The sequence below is a fragment of the Artibeus jamaicensis genome, unplaced genomic scaffold (genome assembly GCF_021234435.1).
Source record: "Artibeus jamaicensis isolate MK-2021 breed Jamaican fruit bat unplaced genomic scaffold, CSHL_Jam_final contig_240, whole genome shotgun sequence".
In the NCBI taxonomy this organism is placed as follows: Eukaryota; Metazoa; Chordata; class Mammalia; order Chiroptera; family Phyllostomidae; genus Artibeus; species Artibeus jamaicensis.
Window position 1 is genome coordinate 24,944,166 of NW_026521506.1, and position 20,920 is coordinate 24,965,085.

At 40.2% G+C, this 20,920-nt stretch overlaps 1 protein-coding gene and 1 non-coding gene across 11 annotated transcripts in view; one reads left to right on the forward strand and one right to left on the reverse strand.

Moving 5' to 3' along the window:
- NEXMIF (neurite extension and migration factor) overlaps positions 1–20,920 on the forward strand; it is a 199,248-nt gene that overhangs the window by 59,626 nt on the left and 118,702 nt on the right. The gene's annotated exons all lie outside the window — the stretch shown is intronic.
- On the reverse strand, positions 6,388–6,517 carry LOC119044974 (small nucleolar RNA SNORA21). The gene has a single exon (XR_005081710.2). It is a non-coding gene; the product is annotated as a small nucleolar RNA SNORA21 (small nucleolar RNA).

A 20,920-nucleotide genomic window follows, 5' to 3' on the forward strand; every position in this document is an offset into this window, starting at 1 on the left:
TCTCCAACTCTTTCAGGCCATTTGTCAGAGACAGTAACTAAGTACTGAATGAATGGCAAGTGTGAAACTGCAAGAGATGGTGAGAAATGTGACCACAGAAAGCCTTTGAAGCTTTGATCCTGCTTGCCAGACCAGGGAGCAGCACAAGGGAGAATAAAAAGCTTAACAGTGGCAAGTCCACACCATAACTACATCTTGCAGAATCCATTCTGCTATTACCACACAGGAAATAAGGGAAGGAAAAATCCCTTTTTAAAACAGATCTAGAGTGGGTGTGTGGCTTCAATCTGACAGTCTCATTTTAGTTCAGTGCATTTGGGGAGGGTAGGAGTAGGAAAAGAGAGAGGAGGAGGTGAGAGAAAACACATAGCCATTTCTGTAATTACATTTCAGAATAATTTCATTATGTAGTTACAATTCATTGAAAGTTGTTTTTCCTTCTAGCTTCCTCCTTCCTTAAAAATCTCGCCCCACACCTTGGCTGGTGTAGCTCAGTGGGTTGAGCATGGGCCTGTGAACCAAAGGGTCACAGTTCAATTCCCATTCGGGGCACATGCCTGGGTTGCAGGCCAGGTCCCCAGTAAGGGCATGCAAAAGGCAACTGCACATTGATGTTTCTCTCCCTCTCTTTCTCTTTCCCATCCTCTCCCTGAAAAATAAATATGAATCCTTAAAAACAAATCTTGCTCCATTCACTACCCTTCCTGAGTATCACACAGATACATATTATTGTTGATAGGAATCAAAGCAGACAGAGAAGCTACATCCCATTACTTGCCTTTGTAACCAGGGACATAAACAATATTCAGGAGAATTTTGGCCTTGCAAACAGTTTAACAATAATGGTACCATCCCACTTTTACTCAGAAAAAGGTAAAAGGAAACTAAAATATTTAATAGGTACAAATATTGTGCCTCTGCTACAATCAATAAATAATGCCAAAGAGAAAGAATAGCAATGTGTGGTGACATATTGAATGATGCTGTTTATTTTTTATTTTTTAAATATATTTTTTATTATGCCACTAAAGTTATCCCATTCCCCCTCTTCATTCCCCTCCACCCTGCACACCCCCTCCTCCACCATCCCCCCTTTAGTTTTTGTCCATGTGTCACAAGTTCTTTAGATTCTATATTTCCCATAGTCTTCTTGCCCTCCCCCTGTCTATTTTCTATCTACCGTCTATGCTACTTATTCTCTGTACCTTTGCCCCCACTTTACTCCTCCCACTCCCCTGTTGCTAACCCTCCATGTGGTCTCCATTTCTAGGGTTCTGTTCCTGTTCTACTTGTATCCTTAGTTTGTTTTTATTTTAGGTGTGGTTTTTAGTAACTCTGAGTTTGCTGTCATTTTACTATACATATTTTTTATCTTCTTTTTCTTAGATAAGTCCCTTTAACATTTCATATAATAAGGGCTTGGAGATGAGGAACTCCTTGAATGTGACCTTATCTGAAAAGCACTTTATCTGCCCTTCCGTTCTAAATGAAAGCTTTGCTGGATAGAGCAATCTTGGATGTAGGTCCTTGCTTTTCATGACTTGGAATACTTCTTTCCAGCCCCTTCTTGCCTGCAAAGTTTCTTTTGAGAAATCTGCTGACAGTCTGATGGGAACTCCTTTGTAGGTGACTGTCCCCTTATCTCTTGCTGCTTCTAGAATTCTCTCCATTTTAATCTTGGTTAATGTAATTATGATGTGCCTTGGTTGTGTTCCTCCTTGGGTCCACCTTCTTTGGGACTCTGAGCTTCCTGGACTTCCTTAAAGTCTATTCCTTTTGCCAGATTGGGGAAGTACTTCTTTATTATTTGTTCAAATAAGTTTTTAACTTGTTGCTGTTCCTTTTCCCCCTCTGGTACCCCTATAATTTGGATGTTGGGATGTTTAAAGATGTCTTGGAGGTTCATAAACCTCTCCTCATTTTTTTTGAATTCTCGTTTCTTCATTCTTTTCTGTTTGGTTGTTTCTTTCTTCCTTCTGGTCCACTCCATTGATTTGAGTCCCAGTTTCCTTTCCATCATATATTGGCTCCCTGTGCATTTTGCTTTATTTCACTTAGTATAGCCTTCATTTGTTCGTCTAATTTGTGACCAAATTCAACCAATTCTGTGAGCATTTTGATCACCAGCATTTTGAACTGTGCATCTGATAGGCTGGTTATCTCTTGATTGCTTAAAAGTATTGGCTCTGGGGAGACTTCTGCCAAGATGGAGGCATAGGTGGAGACGCCATGCTTTCTACCACAACCAAGTTGAGAGACAACAAAATATTAGCAATAGAAAACACAGCCAGAACACAGAAAAATTGAACTTTTCGGAAGTCTAATAACAACAAATTCTTCAGCCTGACCGGTAAGAGAGGCAAAGCCAGCAGCTGGCGGAGCGGCGGAGGAAAACTCGGTCAGACACACTCAGGCGCTCGGATCCCAGGCGTGGGGTTGCAACGGGCAGACCCAGTGAGTGACTCGGTGAGCAACCCAGTGAGCACCGGTGTATCCAGTGAGGGTGCAGGGCGGCGGGTTGACTGTGGTCCCGCACTGGTGCGCAGATAGACCAACAAAGGAGTAGGCGGTGAGACGATGGGACCAAGCAGGCCCCAGCGGCGAGAGGCAGCAGAGGGGGCTGCCATTGCCCCACTCTGACCCTGCCCCCACGTACAGTGTCACAACACAGTGACCTGGGCGGCCCTGCCCTGGTAAACACCTAAGGCTCCACTCCTCATAATTAACAAGCGCGAACAGACCAAAAATGGCTCAAGAACATCTCAAAGCCCCAGAGCCCATAAATCTAAGCAACAAAGAAATAGCAAAACTTTCAGATGCACAATTCAAAACACTGGTGATCAGCATGCTCACAGAACTGGTTGATTTTAGTCACAAATTAGAGGAACATATGAAGGCTAAACTAATTGAAATGAAGGGAATTGCACAGGAAACCAATAGTCATGAAGAGGAAACTGGGACTCAAATCAAGGGAGTGAACCAGAAGGAAGAAAATAATGGCCAAACAGGAAAATATGAAGAAACAAGAATTCAAAAAAAATGAGAAGAGACTTAGGAACCTCCAGGTTATCTTTAAATGCTCCAACATCCAAATTATAGGGGTACCAGAGGGGGAAAAGGAACAGCCACCAGTGGAAAACTTATTTGAACAAATAATAAAGGAGAATTTCCCCAATCTGGCAAAGGAAATAGACTTCCAGGAAATCCAGGAAGCTCAGAGAGTCCCAAAGAAGCTGGACCCAAGAAGTAACACACCAAGGCACATCATCATTACATTAGCCAAGATTCAAATGAAGGAGAGAATCCTAGAAGCAGCAAGAGATAAGGGGACAGTCACCTACAAAGGAGTCCCCATCAGACTGTCAGCAGATTTCTCAAAAGAGACCTTACAGGCAAGAAGGGGCTGGAAAGAAGTATTCCAAGTCATGAAATCCAAAGACCTACAACCAAGATTACTCTATCCAGCAAAATTTTCATTTAGAATGGAAGGGCAGATAAAGTGCTTCTCAGATAAAATCAAATTCAAGAAATTCATCATCTCCAAGCCCTTATTATATGAAATGTTAAAGGGACTTACCTATGAAAAAGAAGATAAAAAAGATGAACAGTAAAAGGACAGCAAACTCAAACTTATTAAGAACCACATCTAAAACAAAAGGAAACTAAGAGGACAGCTAGATCAGGAGCAGAACCATAGAAATAAAGATCACGTGGAGGATTAGCAACAGGGGAGTGGGAGAAGGAGAAGGAGGGGGAGAAGGTACAGAGAATAAGTAGCATAGATGGTAGGTAGAAAATAGATAGGGAAGAGAGCAAGAATAGTATAGGAAATACAGAATCTAAAGAACTTGAGACACATGGTCATAAACTAAAGGGGGGACTGGTGGGGGAGGGGGTGTGCAGGATGGAGGAGAATGAAGGGGGAAATAGAACAACTGTAATGGCATAATCAATAAAATATATATTTTTTAAAAGTATTAGCTCTGGGGCTTTGGTTTGTTCTTCCATTTGAGCCATAATTTTTTGGTCAGGTCACACCTGTTATGTATGAGGGGTGGAGCCTTAGGTGTTCACTAAGGCTGGACAACCCACTCTGGGTTGTGTCTCCGTATGTGGGGGCAGAGTTTGAGAGGGAACAATGGCACTTGCTCAGGTATCTGTCAGCCTTCAGTCCCTTCTGCTTCTTCCCCAAAGCAAACTGGGCCTTTCCTGTGCTGATTCCTGTGTGGGTGGGCTTGTGTGCCTTCTAGGATCCTGTGGGTTTCTCCAACAAATTCTCCTGTGAGTCTGGGAGTCTCTCTCTATGCCTCAACCCCCACAGGTATTTTCAATCAGTGTTTTGAGGCTTTATTTCCCATCACTGGGACCCTGGGTTGCATGATGTATCTTGCTCCCAAGTTATCTGCGCATGAATGTGGGACTGCTGCCAGGTCAGCCAGCCATCGTGCACATGGTGCCCTATTTCTCAATCGCCATCTCGCTGGGTCCACCTGTTGCCACTCTGTGTGCAGGGTCTGCCAGCCACCACTTGCGCACCCAGGGTCCACCTTCTGCATCTTGCATGCCTGGTATTACTGCTTCCTGTGCTGCAACCCCTCTCTGCTCTGCAGCCAGGCTCCACCCCGCCTACCAGTCTGGATGAATGTGTCTATTTCAGCTCCTTGGCTGTCCAATTTCCATACAGTTCAATTTTCTGTCAGTTCTGGTTGTTATTTTGTTTCTAAATTTTTGTTGTCTTTATTTTGGTTGTGCGAGGAGGCACAGTGTGTCTACCTATGCCTCCATCTTGGCCGGAAGTCTCCCCAAACCTCATCTTTTTGGTGTATGAGAAGGTGCTCCAATCAACTAAGCCATTCGGCCAGGGATTTTGAGTTTTTTATAATAGCTTTATTAATATTTGTTTTTCTTTTTAATTTTAATTATATTTTACATTCAATATGATTTTTTATTGGTTTCACATATATAGCACAGTAGTCAGACAATCATACACTCCACAAAGTGGTCCCTTTAGTATTTCCAATGGACCATACATAGTTATTACAGTATTATTAACTATATTTCCTATGCTGTGCTTGACATACCTGTGAGTATTTTGTAACTACCAATTTGTACTTGTCAATCCCCTCACCTTTTTCATTAAATCCCTCAACCTACCTCCCTTCTGGGAGCCATCAGTCTGTTCTCTGTAACTATGAGTCAATTTCTGTTTTGTTTGTTTATGTTGTTCTTTAGATTGCACATATAAGTGAAATCATATGGCATCTGTCTTTCTCTGAGTTATTTCACTTAGCATAATATCCTCTAGGTCTGTCTATGCTGTTACTAATGGTAAGATTTCCTTCCTTTTATGGTTGAGTAATATTCCATTGTATATGTGCCACAGCTTTTTATCCACTTGTCTATTGATGGGCATTTGGGTTCCTTTCATATCTTGACTATTGTAAATAAGGCTGCAATGAATGTACTGTAGATAAAATGATTCATTCTCTTTATAGTCCATCTGATCCTGAAATCCTTTGAGTATTTTATTTCTCAAGCCAATATTAACAGAGAATAAATTAAATAAGGAAATAACTAACTAACTAACTAAATAAATAAATAAATAAATAAGGTTCTGAGGTCAAATATGTTTTGGAAATAATGGATTAAACAAAATAAAACAATTTCTTTACTATATATCTCTCTGGAGTCTTTCTGTTTATATATTGTGACTCTAAATAAGGTGCAGTGTTTTCCAAACTCATTTGCTGAAAATACTTATTAATAATATTTTGAGAAATACTTGTGTTGCAAGGCATAAATTTTTGAGAAATACTGTTTGAAATTTATGGGACTTGAAACTTAATTCAATAGATTTCATAGATTTCCTTTATAATTTTGGTTCCCTTGTCAGTTTGATCCTTGCCATTCCCATGCTCCACTGAAGAAAACATTTTACCATCTGATGCTAGTACTTAGCAACCATCCATCTCACTGTGGTTTTTATTTTCAATGCCTAACAAGTTGCTTTTCCATCTCATTCTGTTCTTCTCAACCTTTCCACTTTGGCCCCAGGAATTAAAATATTCCATTCTACCCCACACAGCTTATTTTTTCATCTTAGTTTTGCAGACCTGGACATAAATGTAAATGACAAACACATTATAATTGTAGAGTGCATTATATTTTCAAGGTAATTTTACATCTATTATCTCATTTGACCCTCTCCTTGCCTCAATAGGTAAGCAGAGCATGGATTATTACCCTTTTTTAGCTCAAGGCCATTTATCTAACTAAAGTTAAAGACAATAAGCTTTTTAGATAAGTTCCACTACAGTTAACCCACCATTATTACACCAGCCTAATTTCTTTCTTGCTATTTTTTTCATCACCCCCCCAGATGGAACACCTTGTCACACCACCGATTGAAGCAAAACAACACAACGTGCTGCCACTTCACCCAAAAGCGGTGTTTTTACTTAGCCTTTTCTTGACAGCTCAGTAGGTCATTAGCAAAAGACCCAATGAATGCTTTTTTTTTAAATATTTTATTATTTATTTATCTTTAGAGGGGAAGAGGGGGAAGGATAGAGGGAGAGAAACATCAATGTATGGTTGCCTTTTGTGCGTCCCCTGCTGGGAACTGGCCTGCAGGGAACCGGCCTGCAACCCAGGCATGTGCCCTGACTGGGAATCGAACCGCGATCGTGTGGTTCGCAGGCCCGCGCTCAATCCACTGAGCTATACCAGCCAGGGCCAATGAATGCTTTTTAAAGGGGTTATTTTTGAAATCTTACATGAATCTGCTTGGCAAATATGAGAGTTTTCTCAAAGAGCAAATGTGGAAAATTGTTTGTCAGGAAATCACACATGGATGGGCCCCAATGGGTCAATTGGTGGTTGAACGTTATGTGGGAATCTATGTCAGAAAGGAATCCAGGTCAATTCTAGGTTAGGCTGTCAAGGAAAGACTCATTACTAGGTGGCAGAGGCCCTTTCTGCTTTCTGAGAGAGACTTCTGATCATGAAGTCCTAACCTCCTCCTTTGACTGTGTACTAAAGGACTGACTAGTTAATCCTGCATCTATTTTTTTGCAATGTGGAAATTTGCATGCCGATTAGAGTCATATTGGGGAGACTTTTGATCTAAGGCAATGATCTTCAAGAGGGAAGTGGGAAAACTTTGCCATTTGGGACATTTGAAAATATCTGGAGACGCTTATGGTTACAACTGGAAGAAGGGATTGTTACTGGCATCTAATGGGTAGAGGCCAGAGATCCTTCTAAACCTCTTACATTTAAGAGAGCCCCTGTTGCCATGCACACATGCACACAACAAAGAATTATCTGACATACCATGACAATAGTACCCAGATTGAAAAACAGATCTAAGTCAAGAGTTTGAGTCCCATTAAGTTGTTTTGATTTGGTCTCTGCTTTCTTTCTCCCCTTTCTCTCTCTCTTTCTGTCTCTCTTTCTCTGTACATCTCTGTCTCTCTCTCCCTGCTCTCTGTATCTCTGTATGTATATGTACATGTGTGTAAGTTGGGGGTTATCCATCTAAGTAAATGTAGGCAAAGGTGTCAAAGTACCTCAACAGTATTCCTGTGGTTTGAAGAAATGAGTGTGAATCATGGTGAACTTGAGGAGATTTTCACTTGGGGTTCTGGACTTTTCCAGAGTTGTAGGTACAGTGCACATACCTGAGGACACAGAATCACCAACCAACACTCCCCTAGATGTGTCCCTTTGTCTATCTGCCTGTGCCACTTCTGATTCCAACAATTACCAGATTTCACAAGCCTCAGTTCCTACTTAGGGAGCAGGCATTAGGGGCTGCTGTTAGCTTTAGGACAAGAATCTGGCAAGAAGTGTTTAGAAGCTGTCTAAAGAGGTGTTCTTGGGGTTTGAAGTGCACTGGGTTCTTTCACTTAGGATGAGCTGAGAGAAAAAGGGAGTGGCAAATGTAATAGTTGTCTGGGCTGTTCTCCAACAGTTTTATGCTTAAGAAATTGTGATGAACCCAGCCACTGCAGTTATGAATATGTAGGATCCAAGAAGAGAGTAGTGTACATGGGAGGAATGGGTACAGCCATTCAGTGTGCAGAAGAGGTGCCTGAGCATCTGGGTATGCGTTTGTGGTTTTGCATTTGGTCTTCAGTTCAAAGCCCCTTCGTTCATGTGATAAATAATTTCCTATCCACTCTTAATTTCCATGGACTAATAGTAATTAACCTTTTCAACTTTAGAGGAAGTTTTTCAACTTCAATTTCCTGTCATTGTAGATAATAAATGAAACTCTTTTAGGCTTTACCACAGTGCTGGTGTTTGAATAGGAAAAAAGCCTGGAATAAGAATCCCTTCAGTGCATTCAGTATGGCCCTGAAGGAATTACAAACTCTTGCAAAACGTCTATCTGTAGTGCAGAATGTTAAGGTTTGTAAAGCAGGGGTGGGGCTCTTGGAATTACCAAATGTTGTAACCAAGGGCAAGTGTTGGTAAAATCCTAAAAACTTGGCGCTTTTCAATCTCCCCCTTTCCTCTTCTCTTAGGCCATCCTCATTATATCAGAGGAAATTCATGGGTGGTACAATGCTGAGCTGTAAGCTCTGTTGCTGGTGGAAGAAGGAGTGTAGGCTGCGACCTCTGGGAAGTTGTTTTTGATTTCTACTCCTTTTCTCTCCCGTCTGAGTTCGTGTGTTGGGAGGAAGAGAGTGTTTACATACAAAGGGTGTACAAGGTGATGAGAAAATCAGATAGTCACCTTGCATAAAAACTTTGAAATAGGAACTATAGAAATGATCCCTGAAATTCCCTTAAATTCCCTTCCCTCTCCCCTCTGGTCACTGCCCCCTTGTGCAGGCGGGGGGCGGGGGGGCTGGGATGGGATAAATAGACAAAAAACTGTACTTGAAAAATAACTAAATAAAATATAAAAAAAGAAATGATCCCTGAAAGTATAAAGGATTCATGGACAAAACCAAAGGAGGAGGAGGATCAAGAGTGGGAAGTGGGGATAGCTGGGGTGGAGGGGAATGGTGAGGGAAAATGGAGACAACTGAACTCGAACAATTAAAAATGTGAAAAAAACAAATGTTGAGATAGATGCATTTAAGTTTCTAAAAGTTCAGAAGTTGTGGTTGAGCCTCACAGCCATTAGCAAATATGATACAGATAAATGGTCAGTATTTATGAATTTATATGTACATATATAATGTTGGAGATATTTCATTGGTATGGTAATTAGACAGTGCATTTGAATTTCAATATATGATCATTTCTTCATTAATCCCAAGCATCAGGTGATTTAAAATTCTTTTGTTAAGTTTTAAAGTATATTATGATTTTTTGTCTGGGTTAGTTCATGTTTGTCTATTATTCTTTGTTTAGCTCATGCATATAGTATGCAGATTATCATGAAATTCACTTCACTTTTTTTTTTCAATTACAGTTGTCCCCATTTTACCCCATTACTCTCCCTTGACCTACCCAGCCCCCACCTCCCACATTCAATCCTCCCATACCTGTTGTCTTTGTCCATGGGTCCTTTATACGTGTTCCTTGATTTCACCCTTCCCCTTCTTTCCCCTGTTACCCCCTCCCACCTCCCCTCTGGTCACTGTCAGTTTGTTCTTTATTTTGATGTTTCTGGTTCTATTTTGCTTGCTTTTTTGTTTTGTTGATTAGGTTCCACTTATAGGTGAGATCATATGGTATTTGTCTGTCACTGCCTGGCTTATTTCTAAAGTATATTATGATTTTTTTTAATCAGTTTCGCATACAGGTGTCAAGAGACTATGGGAAGTCATCATGGGATTAAAAATAAATATAAAAAAAATCACATTATCTGTGAGGGAAATAACCCTGTGCAACAAATGATTCATTATGTAGTCTACAGAGATTATGGCCAGTGTTCAGCAATGGCTTGGTATCTGACCACCATTCTAAATGTCAGTACATTCTTAAATTGGAGGTACTCTTTACTGTATATACCTTTCCTAAAAGTTACTTCCCAGGTGTTTCACATACTAAATACCACAGGTCTGATCTTTAAATGATAAATAATTGTTGAAATATCTTAACTTTTTTCCTTTTATTTTCTCATTAATTTCTTCTCAGTAGACTATTTTCTCCCATTTTATAGCATCATCTAAATAAAATAATTACTGATTAATGTATAATAGATATATGATATGTCTAGGTGTAGATTTCTTTGAGTCTAACTTATTTGGAATTTGTTGAGCTTTTTGGGTATGTTGATTGGTTTTCATCAAAATTGGAAATATTTTGGCCATTATTTCTTCAAATATTTTCTGCTCCTTTTTCTCTCTTCTATCTTTACGAGACTCCTATTATGTGTATGCTGTTGCATTTAATGGTGTTCTACAGGTCTGTAAGGCTCTATTTATTTTTCTTTATTCTTTTCTCTTTCTTCTCTTAGACTTGTTAATTTTTTTCTTTTTCAAAAATTTTATTTACTTGAGATGATTTCCGCCAAGATGGAGGCATAGGTGGATATCCGTGCCTTCTCACACAACCAAGTTTAGAGACAACTAAATATTAGCAACAGAAAACATAGCCAGAACACAGAAAATTGAACTTTTCAGAAGTCTGTTAACAACAAATTCTTCAGTCTGACTGGTAAGGGGCGAAACCAGCAGCTGGTGGAGCGGGGTTGCACAGGAACACTCAGTCAGACGGACTCAGGTGCACGGAATCCAGGCACAGGGTTGGACCTAGTGAGCGACCGAGCGACCAAGCGAGCGACCTCGGGGAAACAGCAAGGGAGTAGAGCTGCGGGTTGACTGTGGTCTCGCATTTGTGTGCGGATAGACAAGCAAGGGAGTGGACGATTGGACCGGGACCCAGTGGGTCCCCACGGCCAGCGGCAGGGAGGACGCGCCATTTCCCTCTCTGACCCCACCTCCACATACAGCGTCATAACCCAGTGTCTCTGAGTGGCCCAGCCCTGGTGAACCACCTAAGGCTCTGCTCAGCACCCAGCGGCGCGAAACAGCAGAGGGGTCGCCATTTCCCTGCTCTGACCACACCCCCACATACAGCGTCACAACCCAGCGACCTGGTAGTCCAAGGCTCCGCTCCTCACACTTAAAGAGCGCAAACAGACCAAAAATGGCTCAAGAAGATCTCAAAGGCCCAGAGCCTATAAATCTAAGTGATGAAAAAATAGCAAAACTCTCAGATGCACAGTTTAAAACACTGGTGATCAGGATCGTCACAGAACTGGTTGATGATAGCCACAAATTAGACAAATATATGAAGGCGAAACAAATTAAAATGAATGGAATTGCACAGGAAACCAATAGCAATGAAAAGGAAACTGGGACTCAAATCAATGGAGTGGGCCAGAAGAAAGCAAATAATGGCCAAACAGAAAAGAGTCAAGAAGCAAGAATTCAAAGAAATGAGGAGAGTCTTAGGAACCTCCAGGACATCTTTAAATGCTCCAACATTCGAATTATCCGGGTACCAGAAGGGGGAAAGGCACAGCCACCAGTGGAAAACTTATTTGAACAAATAATAAAGGAGAATTTCCCCAATCTGGCAAAGGAAATAGACTTCCAGGAAATCCAGGAAGCTCAGAGAGTACCAAAGAAGTTGGACCCAAGAAAAAACACACCAAGGCACATCATCATTACATTAACCAAGATTAAAATGAAGGAGAGAATCCTAGAAGCAGCAAGAGCTAAGGGGACAGTCACCTACAAAGGAGTCCCCATCACACTGTCAGCATATTTCTCAAAAGAGACCTTACAGGCAAGAAGGGGCTGGAAAGAAGTATTCCAAGTCATGAAATCCAAAGACCTACAACCAAGATTGCTCTATCCAGCAAAACTTTCATTTAGAATGGAAGGACAGATAAAGTGCTTCTCAGATAAGATCAAATTCAAGGAGTTCATCATCACCAAGCTCTTATTATATGAAATGTTAAAGGGAATTATCTAAGAAAAAGAAGTTAAAGAAACATGAACAGTGAAAGGACAACAAACTCACAGTTAATAATAACCACACCTAAAACAAAAGCAAACTAAAAGGACAGCTAGATCAGGAGTGGAAACAGAAATGAAGATCTCATGTAGGGTTAGCAAGAGGGGAGTGGGAGGAGGAGAAGGGGGGAGAAGGTACAGAAAATAAGTAGCATAGACAGTAGATAGAAAATAGATGGGAGGCAAGAATAGCATGGGAAATATAGAATCTAAAGGACTTGAGACACATGGTCATAAACTAAAGGGGGGGGTAACGGTGGGGATAGGTGGGTAGGGTGGAGGGGAATGAAGGGGGGGAATAGAACAACTGTAACAGCATAATCAATAAAAAAATTTTTTTTTAATTTTATTTACTTATTTTTCAAGTACAGTTTTCTGTCTATTTCTCCCATACCAGTCCAACCTGCCCTGTGCTCCCCACCTCCCTTCCATTCCCACCCCCCCTTAGTTCTTGTCCTTGTGACCTTCATACTTGTTCCTCCAAATCCCTCCCCTTTTTTCCCCTTAAATTCCCTCCCCTCCCCCCTGTGGTCACTGTCCCCCTATTCTCTATTTCAGTGTCTTTGGTTTTTATTCTGTTTGCTTGTTTGTTTTTTTGTTTAGCTTCCTGTTAAAGGTGAAATCATATGGTATTTATCTTTCAACACCTGGCTTATTTCACTCAGCATAATGCTTTCCAGTTCCATCTATGTTGTTGCAAAGGGTAGTAGCTCCTTCTTTCTCTCTGCTGCATAGAATTCCATTGTGTATATGTACCACAATTTTTTGATCCATTCATTTACTGATGGGCACCTAGGTTGCTTCCAACTCTTGGCTATTGTAAATTGTGCTGCTATGAACATTGTGGTGCATAGGTTCTTTGAAATTGATGTTTCAGGATTCCTAGGATGTAATCCTAGCAGTGGAATTGCTGGGTAAAAAGGCAGGTCGATTTTTATTTTTCTGAGAATATTCCATACTATTTTCCATAATGGTTGTACCAGTCTGCATTCCCACCAACAGAGAACTAGGGTCCCCTTTTCCCCACAACCTCTCCAACATTTGTTGTTTGCTGCTTTGTTTATGATAGCCATTCTGACTGGTGTAAGGTGGTATTTCATTGTGGTTTTAATTTGCATCTCTCTGATGGCTAGCAATATTGAGCATCTTTTCATGTGTCTCTGGATCCTTTGTATGTCCTCCTTGGAGAAGTGTCTGTTCAAGTCCTTTGCCCATTTTTTAATTGGGTTGGTTGTCTTCTTAGAGTGGAGTCGTGTAAGTTCTTTGTATATTTTGGAAATTAAACGTTTGTCTGAGGTATCATTGGCAAATATGTTTTCCCATACAGTTGGTTCTCTTTTTATCTTAGTACTGTTTTCTTTATTTGTGCAGTAGCTTTTTATTTTGATGAGATCCTATTTGTTTATTCTTTCCTTTATGTCCCTTTCTCTAGGGGACATATCAGTAAAAAAGTTGCTGCATAAAATACCTGAGATTTTCCTGCCAATGTTCTCCTCTAGGACTTTAATGGTGTCACGACTTACATTTAAGTCTTTTATCCACCTTGAATTTATTTTGGTGTATGGTGTAAGTTGGTGCTCAAGTTTCATTTATTTTGCACGTAGCTGTCCAGTTCTCCCAACACCATTTGTTGAAGAGGCTATCTTTACTCCATTTTATGTTACTGCCCCCTTTGTCGAATATTAATTGACTGTAGAGGGTTGGTTTTATTTCTGGGCTCTCTGTTCTGTTCCATTGGTCTATGTGCCTGTTTTTATGCCAGTACCAGGCTGTTTTGATTGCAGTGGCCTTGTAATACAGTTTGATATCAGGTATTGTGATCCCTCCTACTTTGTTCTTCTTTCTCAAGAGTGCAGCTGCTATTCAGGGTCGTTTATCGTTCCATATAAATTTTTTAAAATTTCATTTAGTTATTTTTCAAGTACAGTTGTTTTTGTCTATTTCTTCCATCCCGGCCTCCCCCGCCCTGTGCTCCCCACCTCCCTCCCATTTGAAGTGTTTGTTCTATGTCTGTGAAATATGCCATTGGTACTTTAATAGATATTGCATTGAATCTGTAAATTGCTTTGGGTAGTATGGACATTTTTATGATGTTATTTCTTCCAATCCATGAACACAGTATATGTTTCCATTTGTTTGTGTCTTCCTTGATTTCTTTCTTCAGTGTTGTGTAGTTTTCTGCATACAGGTCTTTTACCTCCTTGGTTAGGTTTATTCCCAGATATTTTATTTTTGTTTTTGCTATATCAAATGTGATTTTTTCCTTGATTTCTGCTTCTGCTGTTTCGTTGTTGGTATACAAAAATGCCTTTGATTTCCGGATATTGACTTTGTAACCCACTGTTTTGCCAAATTCATTAATTAGTTCGAGCAGTTTTTTGGTAGGGTCTATAGGGTTTTCCATGTACACTATCATGTCATCTGCAAACAGTGACAATTTCGTTTCCTCCTTTCCTATTTGGATGCCTTTTATTTCTTTGTCTTGCCTGATCACTGTGGCTAAAACTTCCAATACTATACTGAATAGAAGTGATGAGAGTAGACATCCTTGTCTTGTTCCTGATCTTATAGGAAAAGCTTTTAGTTTTTGCCCATTGAGTATGATGTTGGCTGTAGGTCTCTCATATATGAGAGATAATCATTGTTATCAATATAATAATTCCTCATTATTATATTGAGGAATGTTCCCTCTATTCTCACTTTGCTGAGTGTTTTAATCATAAATGGGTGTTGTACCTTATCAAAAGCTTTTTCCGCGTCTATTGATATGATCATGTGATTTTTGTCTTTGCTTTTGTTTATGTGATGTATTACATTTACCGATTTGCGAATATTGAACCATCCTTGCATCCCTGGGATGAATCCCACTTGGTCATGGTGTATGATCTTATTGATACATTGTTGGATGCGATTTGCCAATATTTTGTTGAGGATTTTAGCATCTATGTTCATCTGCGATATTGTCCTGAAGTTTTCTTTCTTTGTTGTGTCTCTATCTGGTTTTGGAACTAGGATGATACTGGCTTCATAAAAAGAGTTTGGGAGTCTTCCATCCTTTTGGATTTTTTGGAATAGTCTGAGAAGAATAGGGATTAGCTCTTCCTTAAATGCTTTGTAGAATTCTCCTATGAACCCATCTGGTTAAAATCCCCCTACTATAATTGTGTTGCTGTCAATATCTTTCTTGAAGTCCTCTAAGATTTTCTTTATATATTTGGGTGCTCCTTAGACTTGTTAATTTAAATTTACCTGTCTTCAAGTTCACTAATTCTTTCTTCTGCCTGCTCAAATAAGCAATTTTGCCCTTCGAGTGAATTTTTTTTACTTCAGTTTTATATTTTTCAACTTCAGAATTTTTATTTGGTTCATTTTTATAATTTCTGTTTTTAATTATTCTCTATTTGATGAGATATTATTCTCATACTTCCTTTTTCTTTAAAGATTTTATTTATTTATCTTTAGAGGGGAAGGGAAGGAGAGAGGGAGAGAAATATCAATGTATGGTTGCCTTTCGTGCGTCCCCTGCTGGGAACTGGCCTGCTGGGAACCGGCCTGCAAACCAGGCATGTGCCCTGACTGGGAATTGAACCGCAATTGTCTGGTTCACAGGCCTGCGCTCAAACATACTTACTTTTAGTTCTTTAGATATGATTCCCTTTAGTTTATGAAAATATTTATAATAGTTGATTTAAATAGTAAGTTCAATGTTTTGGCTGCCTCGGGGACAGTTTGCATTGATATTTGTCTTGTGTATGGGCCATACTTTCTTTGCTTTTTGCTTATATGGTAATGTTTTTTGTTGAGAACTGTATATTTTATATAATACAATGTGGTGCATTTGGAAATCAGATCCTCTCTTACATCCCCAGGGTTTGCTACTCTTGCTTATTTTCTGAATTAAGTCTGTAGAGTCCATATTCTTGTATATGATCACTGAAGTCTCCACTTGACCAGTTTAATGGGCATCTAATGATTGGCCAGAGATTTTCTTTTTTTTTAATATTTTATTTATTTATTTTTAGAGAGAGGGGAAGGGAAGGAGAAAGAGTGGGAGAGAAACATCAATGTGTGGTTGCCTCTCTTGAGTCCCCTGCTGGGAACTGGCCTGCAACCCAGGCATGTGCCCTGACTGGGAATCGAACCGCGATACTCTGGTTCGCAGGCCCGCACTCAATCCGCTGAGCTACGCCAGCCAGGGCCTCAGAGATTTTCTTAAATACCTGGAACCAATAAATCTCCCATTCTGCCAATGGGCTCTGTGTGCATTATGAAGGCCTGTCTTCAACCTTCAGGCAGGCACTTGACATTAACCTTAGCTTTTACTTTCTAATTATGTAGAGAAACTCAGTGAGAGATGAGAGCTCAGCTCCTTCTTTGGTATTTCCTGAACATGCACATAGCCCCGGGCATGAACATAGCCCTACACATCCATGTGTCTATTGAGATTCCCAGGAAAATGTCAGAGATTGTCAAATCCCCATAGGTATTTCCTTAGTTTTTCTTTTCATGGGTGTCCAACCTGCAGCCCATGGGCCACATGTGGCTCAGAGTGGCTGTGAATGCAGCTAGCACAAAATCGCAAATGTACTTAAAACCCTTTTTTCCTCATCAGCTTTCATTTGTGTTTGTGTATTTAATGAGTGGCCCAAGACAACTGTTCTTTTTCCAGTGTGACCCAGATATGCCAAAAGGTTGGACACCCCTGCAAGCTTTTTGACTATGCTATTGCTTCCCCCATCTGTTATTTATTGCCTCTGATAGACATGATATTAAACAATTGCCACTGATGGTTTTCAACAGGTATCCCTGAGGAAAAGGCTGTTTGCACTGACAGTGCTCACAGTCAGATGAAATAAAGATAAGTCTGTAATGGTATACCATAGGAAACTACCAGGCAAGTCAAATAATAACAATTCTCTGTAAATGAGGCTTTGAAGGATCTCCAGCCCCATTCTGTGCTCTTCTGTGGTTTCCACTGTGAGTGTGGGCTGTTGGTTTTCAAGACTACTTTAGAGTTGGAGAGGGAAGATGTAAATAAGAAAAAACTTTAAAACTAACAAAGCTCACTATTTTTACTGAGATACAACCATTTTTCTTGAATAAATGTTCCTACATTGCTGCAAGCCTTTGGATAATTTCCAGAGTTCTAAAAGTTTAATTCTGACAATGTTTGCCATTAGCCTTATTGTTTCAATAAAGAAGAGAATTTTCTAAGGTCCTTACTCCACCCTTCATTGACATAATGGCTCCCCCCAATATATACTAACATTTATCGCCTGAAGCCAGTGACTGCCATGGGTCTGGAGGCTCTCATTATCTACTTGCTCATATAACATAGCCTGCCCATGCTTGCCAAAATTATTGTAACCAGTAGAAACGTGATTAAAATTGGTCCATTTCAAAATTTGTGTTAAATGCCTTTTTACACAAATACCAAATTTATTTCTGGTATTTATTTCATCACATTTACTTTGATTTTAAAAAATACAGAAAAGTACATGCCATCACTTTGAAAGTATTCTGATTTATGTGGGCATTCTTTTTTTCCTCACCACTGTTTTTTTAAATTGTTGACACTATTACATGTCCCACTCCACCTAACTCCTCCCCACTACCTTCACCACATTGTTGTCTGTCTCCATGGGCTATGCATGTATGTTCTTTGGCTAATCCTTTCTAGTCCCCCCAACCCCTCCCCTCTGACACTTGTCAATCTGTTCCATATATCCATGCCTCTTGTTTTACTTTGTCAGTTTATTTTATTCATTAGATTTCCCATAGAAGTGAGACCATATGATAATTGTCTATCTCTGACTGGCTTGTTTTACTTTAAATTAAATTTTGATTGATTTAAAAAAAATTTCCTATCAGAATTGTGTAACTTGAACTTTCTGTTTCTCAGCACTGTATCCATTGCTCTTTAGAACTCTAAGGGGTTAGGTGCTCCAATTTGAAATTAATACTTCAATTTAGAAGTATTTTTATAATACTTCTAAATGGTTAAATGTCAGGTGTCCTGCTTTTTGATAAATTGTTCTTTTTTAAATATATTTTTGATTATGACATTACAGTTGTTCTATTTCCCCCCTTCATTCTCCTCCACCCTGCACACCCCTCCCCCACTATTCCCCCCTTTAGTTTATGACCACGTGTCTCAAGTTCTTTAGATTCTATATTTCCCATACTATTCTTACCCTCCCCTATCTATTTTCTATCTACTGTCTATGCTACTTATTTTCTGTACCTTCTCCCCCCTTCTCCTCCTCCCACTCCCCTGTTGCTAACCCTCCTTGTGATCTTCATTTCTATGGTTCCACTCCTGATCTAGCTGTCCTTTTAGTTTGCTTTTGTTTTAGGTGTGGTTCTTAATAACTGTGAGTTTGCTGTCCTTTCACTGCTCATCTTTTTTATCTTCTTTTTCTTAGATAAGTCCCTTTAACATTTCATATAATAATGGCTTGGTGATGATGAACTCCTTGAATTTGATCTTATCTGAGAAGTACTTTATCTGTCCTTCCATTCTAAATGAAACTTTGCTGGATAGTTTCATTCAGTGGAGCAATATTGGTTGTAGGTCTTTGGTTTTCATGACTTGGAATACTTTTTTCCAGCCCCTTCTTGCCTGGAAGGTCTTTTTTGAGAAATCTGCTGACAGTCTGATGGGAACTCCTTTGTAGGTGACTGTCCCCTTATCTCTTGCTGCTTCTAGGAGTCTCTCCTTCAACTTAATCTTGGCTAATGTAATGATGATGTGCCTTGGTGTGTTTTTTCTTGGGTCCAACTTCTTTGGGACTCTCTGAGCTTCCTGGATTTCCTGGAAGTCTATTTCCTTTGCCAGGATGGGGAAGTTCTCCTTTATTATTTGTTCAAATAAGTTTTCCACTTGTGGCTGTTCCTCTTCCCCTCCTGGTACCCCTATAATTCAGATGTTGGAACATTTAAAGATGTCCTGGAGGTTCCTTAGTCTCTCCTCATTTTTTAAAAATTCTTGTTTCTTAATATTTTTCTGTTTGGTCATTTTTTTCTTCCTTCTGGCCCGCTCCCTTGATTTGAGTCTCAGTTTCCTTTCCATCACTATTGGTTTTCTGTGTAGTTCCCTTCATTTCAATTAGTTTAGCCTTCATATGTTCCTCTAATTTGTGGCTAAAATCTACCAGTTCTGTGAGCATCCTGACCACCAGTGTTTTGAACTCTGCCTCTGATAAGTTGGCAATTTCTTGTTTGCTTAGATTCATGGGCTCTGGGGCTCTGAGTTCTTCTTGAGCCATATTTTGATCTGTTTGCACCTGTTACGTATGAGGAGAGGAGCCTTAGTTGTTCACCAGGGCGGGGCCACCCAGGTTGCTGGTTTGTGACACTGTATGTGGGGGCAGGGTCAGAGCGGGGCAATGGCAGCCCCCTCTGCTGCCTCTCACTGCTGGGGCCTGCCCAGTCTGTCCAACTGCTCTCTCCTTCACTGGTTTATCTGCGCACAAATGTGTGACTGCAGTCAGCCAGCCACCTTGCACCTTCACTGGGTCCGCCCATTGCTACCCCACACCTGGGATTTGCCCTTGGCTGCTTGGGTCCGGGGATCTTTTTTGCCCGACCCGCTCCACTGCTGGCTCTGCCCCTCTTACCAGTCTAGCTGAGTGGTTCGTTGTTGTTGGACTCCATATTGTTCAATTTTCTGTGGTTTGGCTATGTTTATTGTTGCTAAAACTTTGTTGTTTTTAGATTTGGTTGTGTGAGGAGGCAAAGTGTTTCCACCTATGCCTCCATCTTGGTGGAAGTCCTCCGATAAATTGTTCTTCATTGATCCTTTTTTTTCCTTCTTTTTCCCTCTTTCATCCACCACCGTGCTATTTCATCCACCTGTGGCCTACTAATTTTCCATCTCTGCTTATTGAAATCTTTACTATTCTTGTCCTAGCTAACCAAATCATACACTCTGAAGAGTCAGAGACCTTGTTTTTTTTTTTTCATTTTGAAACCTTGTATAATACTAAGCAATAGTGTCTTGATATTAGGTGCTAAATATTGAATGCCTGAATACTGAATAACCAAATAATATTAAAAACCAGAATAATGCTTCCATGAAGCTTTCCTTGGTAGCACAAATGATGTCATTTTTTAAAAGATTTCATTTATTTTTTAAAAAGGGGGAGGGAGGGAGAAAGGGAGTAAGAGGAGGAGAGAAACATCAATGTGTGGTTGCCTCTCACGTGCTCCCAACTGGGGACCTGGTCCGTAACCCAGGCATGTGCCCTGACAGGGAATCCAACCGGTGACCCTTTGATTCACAGGCCAGTGATCAATCCACTGAGACACACCAGCCAGGGGTAACGTCATTCTTATTTGTCTAAACTTCTATGGTCTTTTTACCTCTCAGAGAATTGTTCCACAAGCTGACTTTGAAAATTGTTGGCACTATTACAGATGTCTCCCTCCACCTAACTTTTCCCCACTACCTTCACCACATTGTCATCTGTGTCCATGGGCTATGCATATATTTTCTTTGGCTAATCCTTTCCAGTCACAAGCTGTTTTGAACTCTGTATAGTTATAAAAGTATATATGTATGTATATACACAAACACACACTCCTTTTTTTTTAAAAGATTTTATTTATTTATCTTTAGAGGGGAAGGGAAGGAGAGAGGGAGAGAAACATCAATGTATGGTTGCCTTTTGTGCATCCCCTGCTGGGAACTGGCCTGCAGGAAACCTGCCTGCAACCCTGGCATGTGCCCTGACTGGGAATCGAACCGCGATTGTCTGGTTCGCAGGCCCGTGCTCAATCCACTGAGCTACACCAGCCAGGGCTACACACTCCTTTTAAAAGAGTTTTTCTGATGCCCTAAATCCCAAACTGTTAAAACTTCTTATGGATTGAATCTTCATTAAAATTATAAAAATTTTATAGCCAATATATACCAATTAAATGAATAGGGC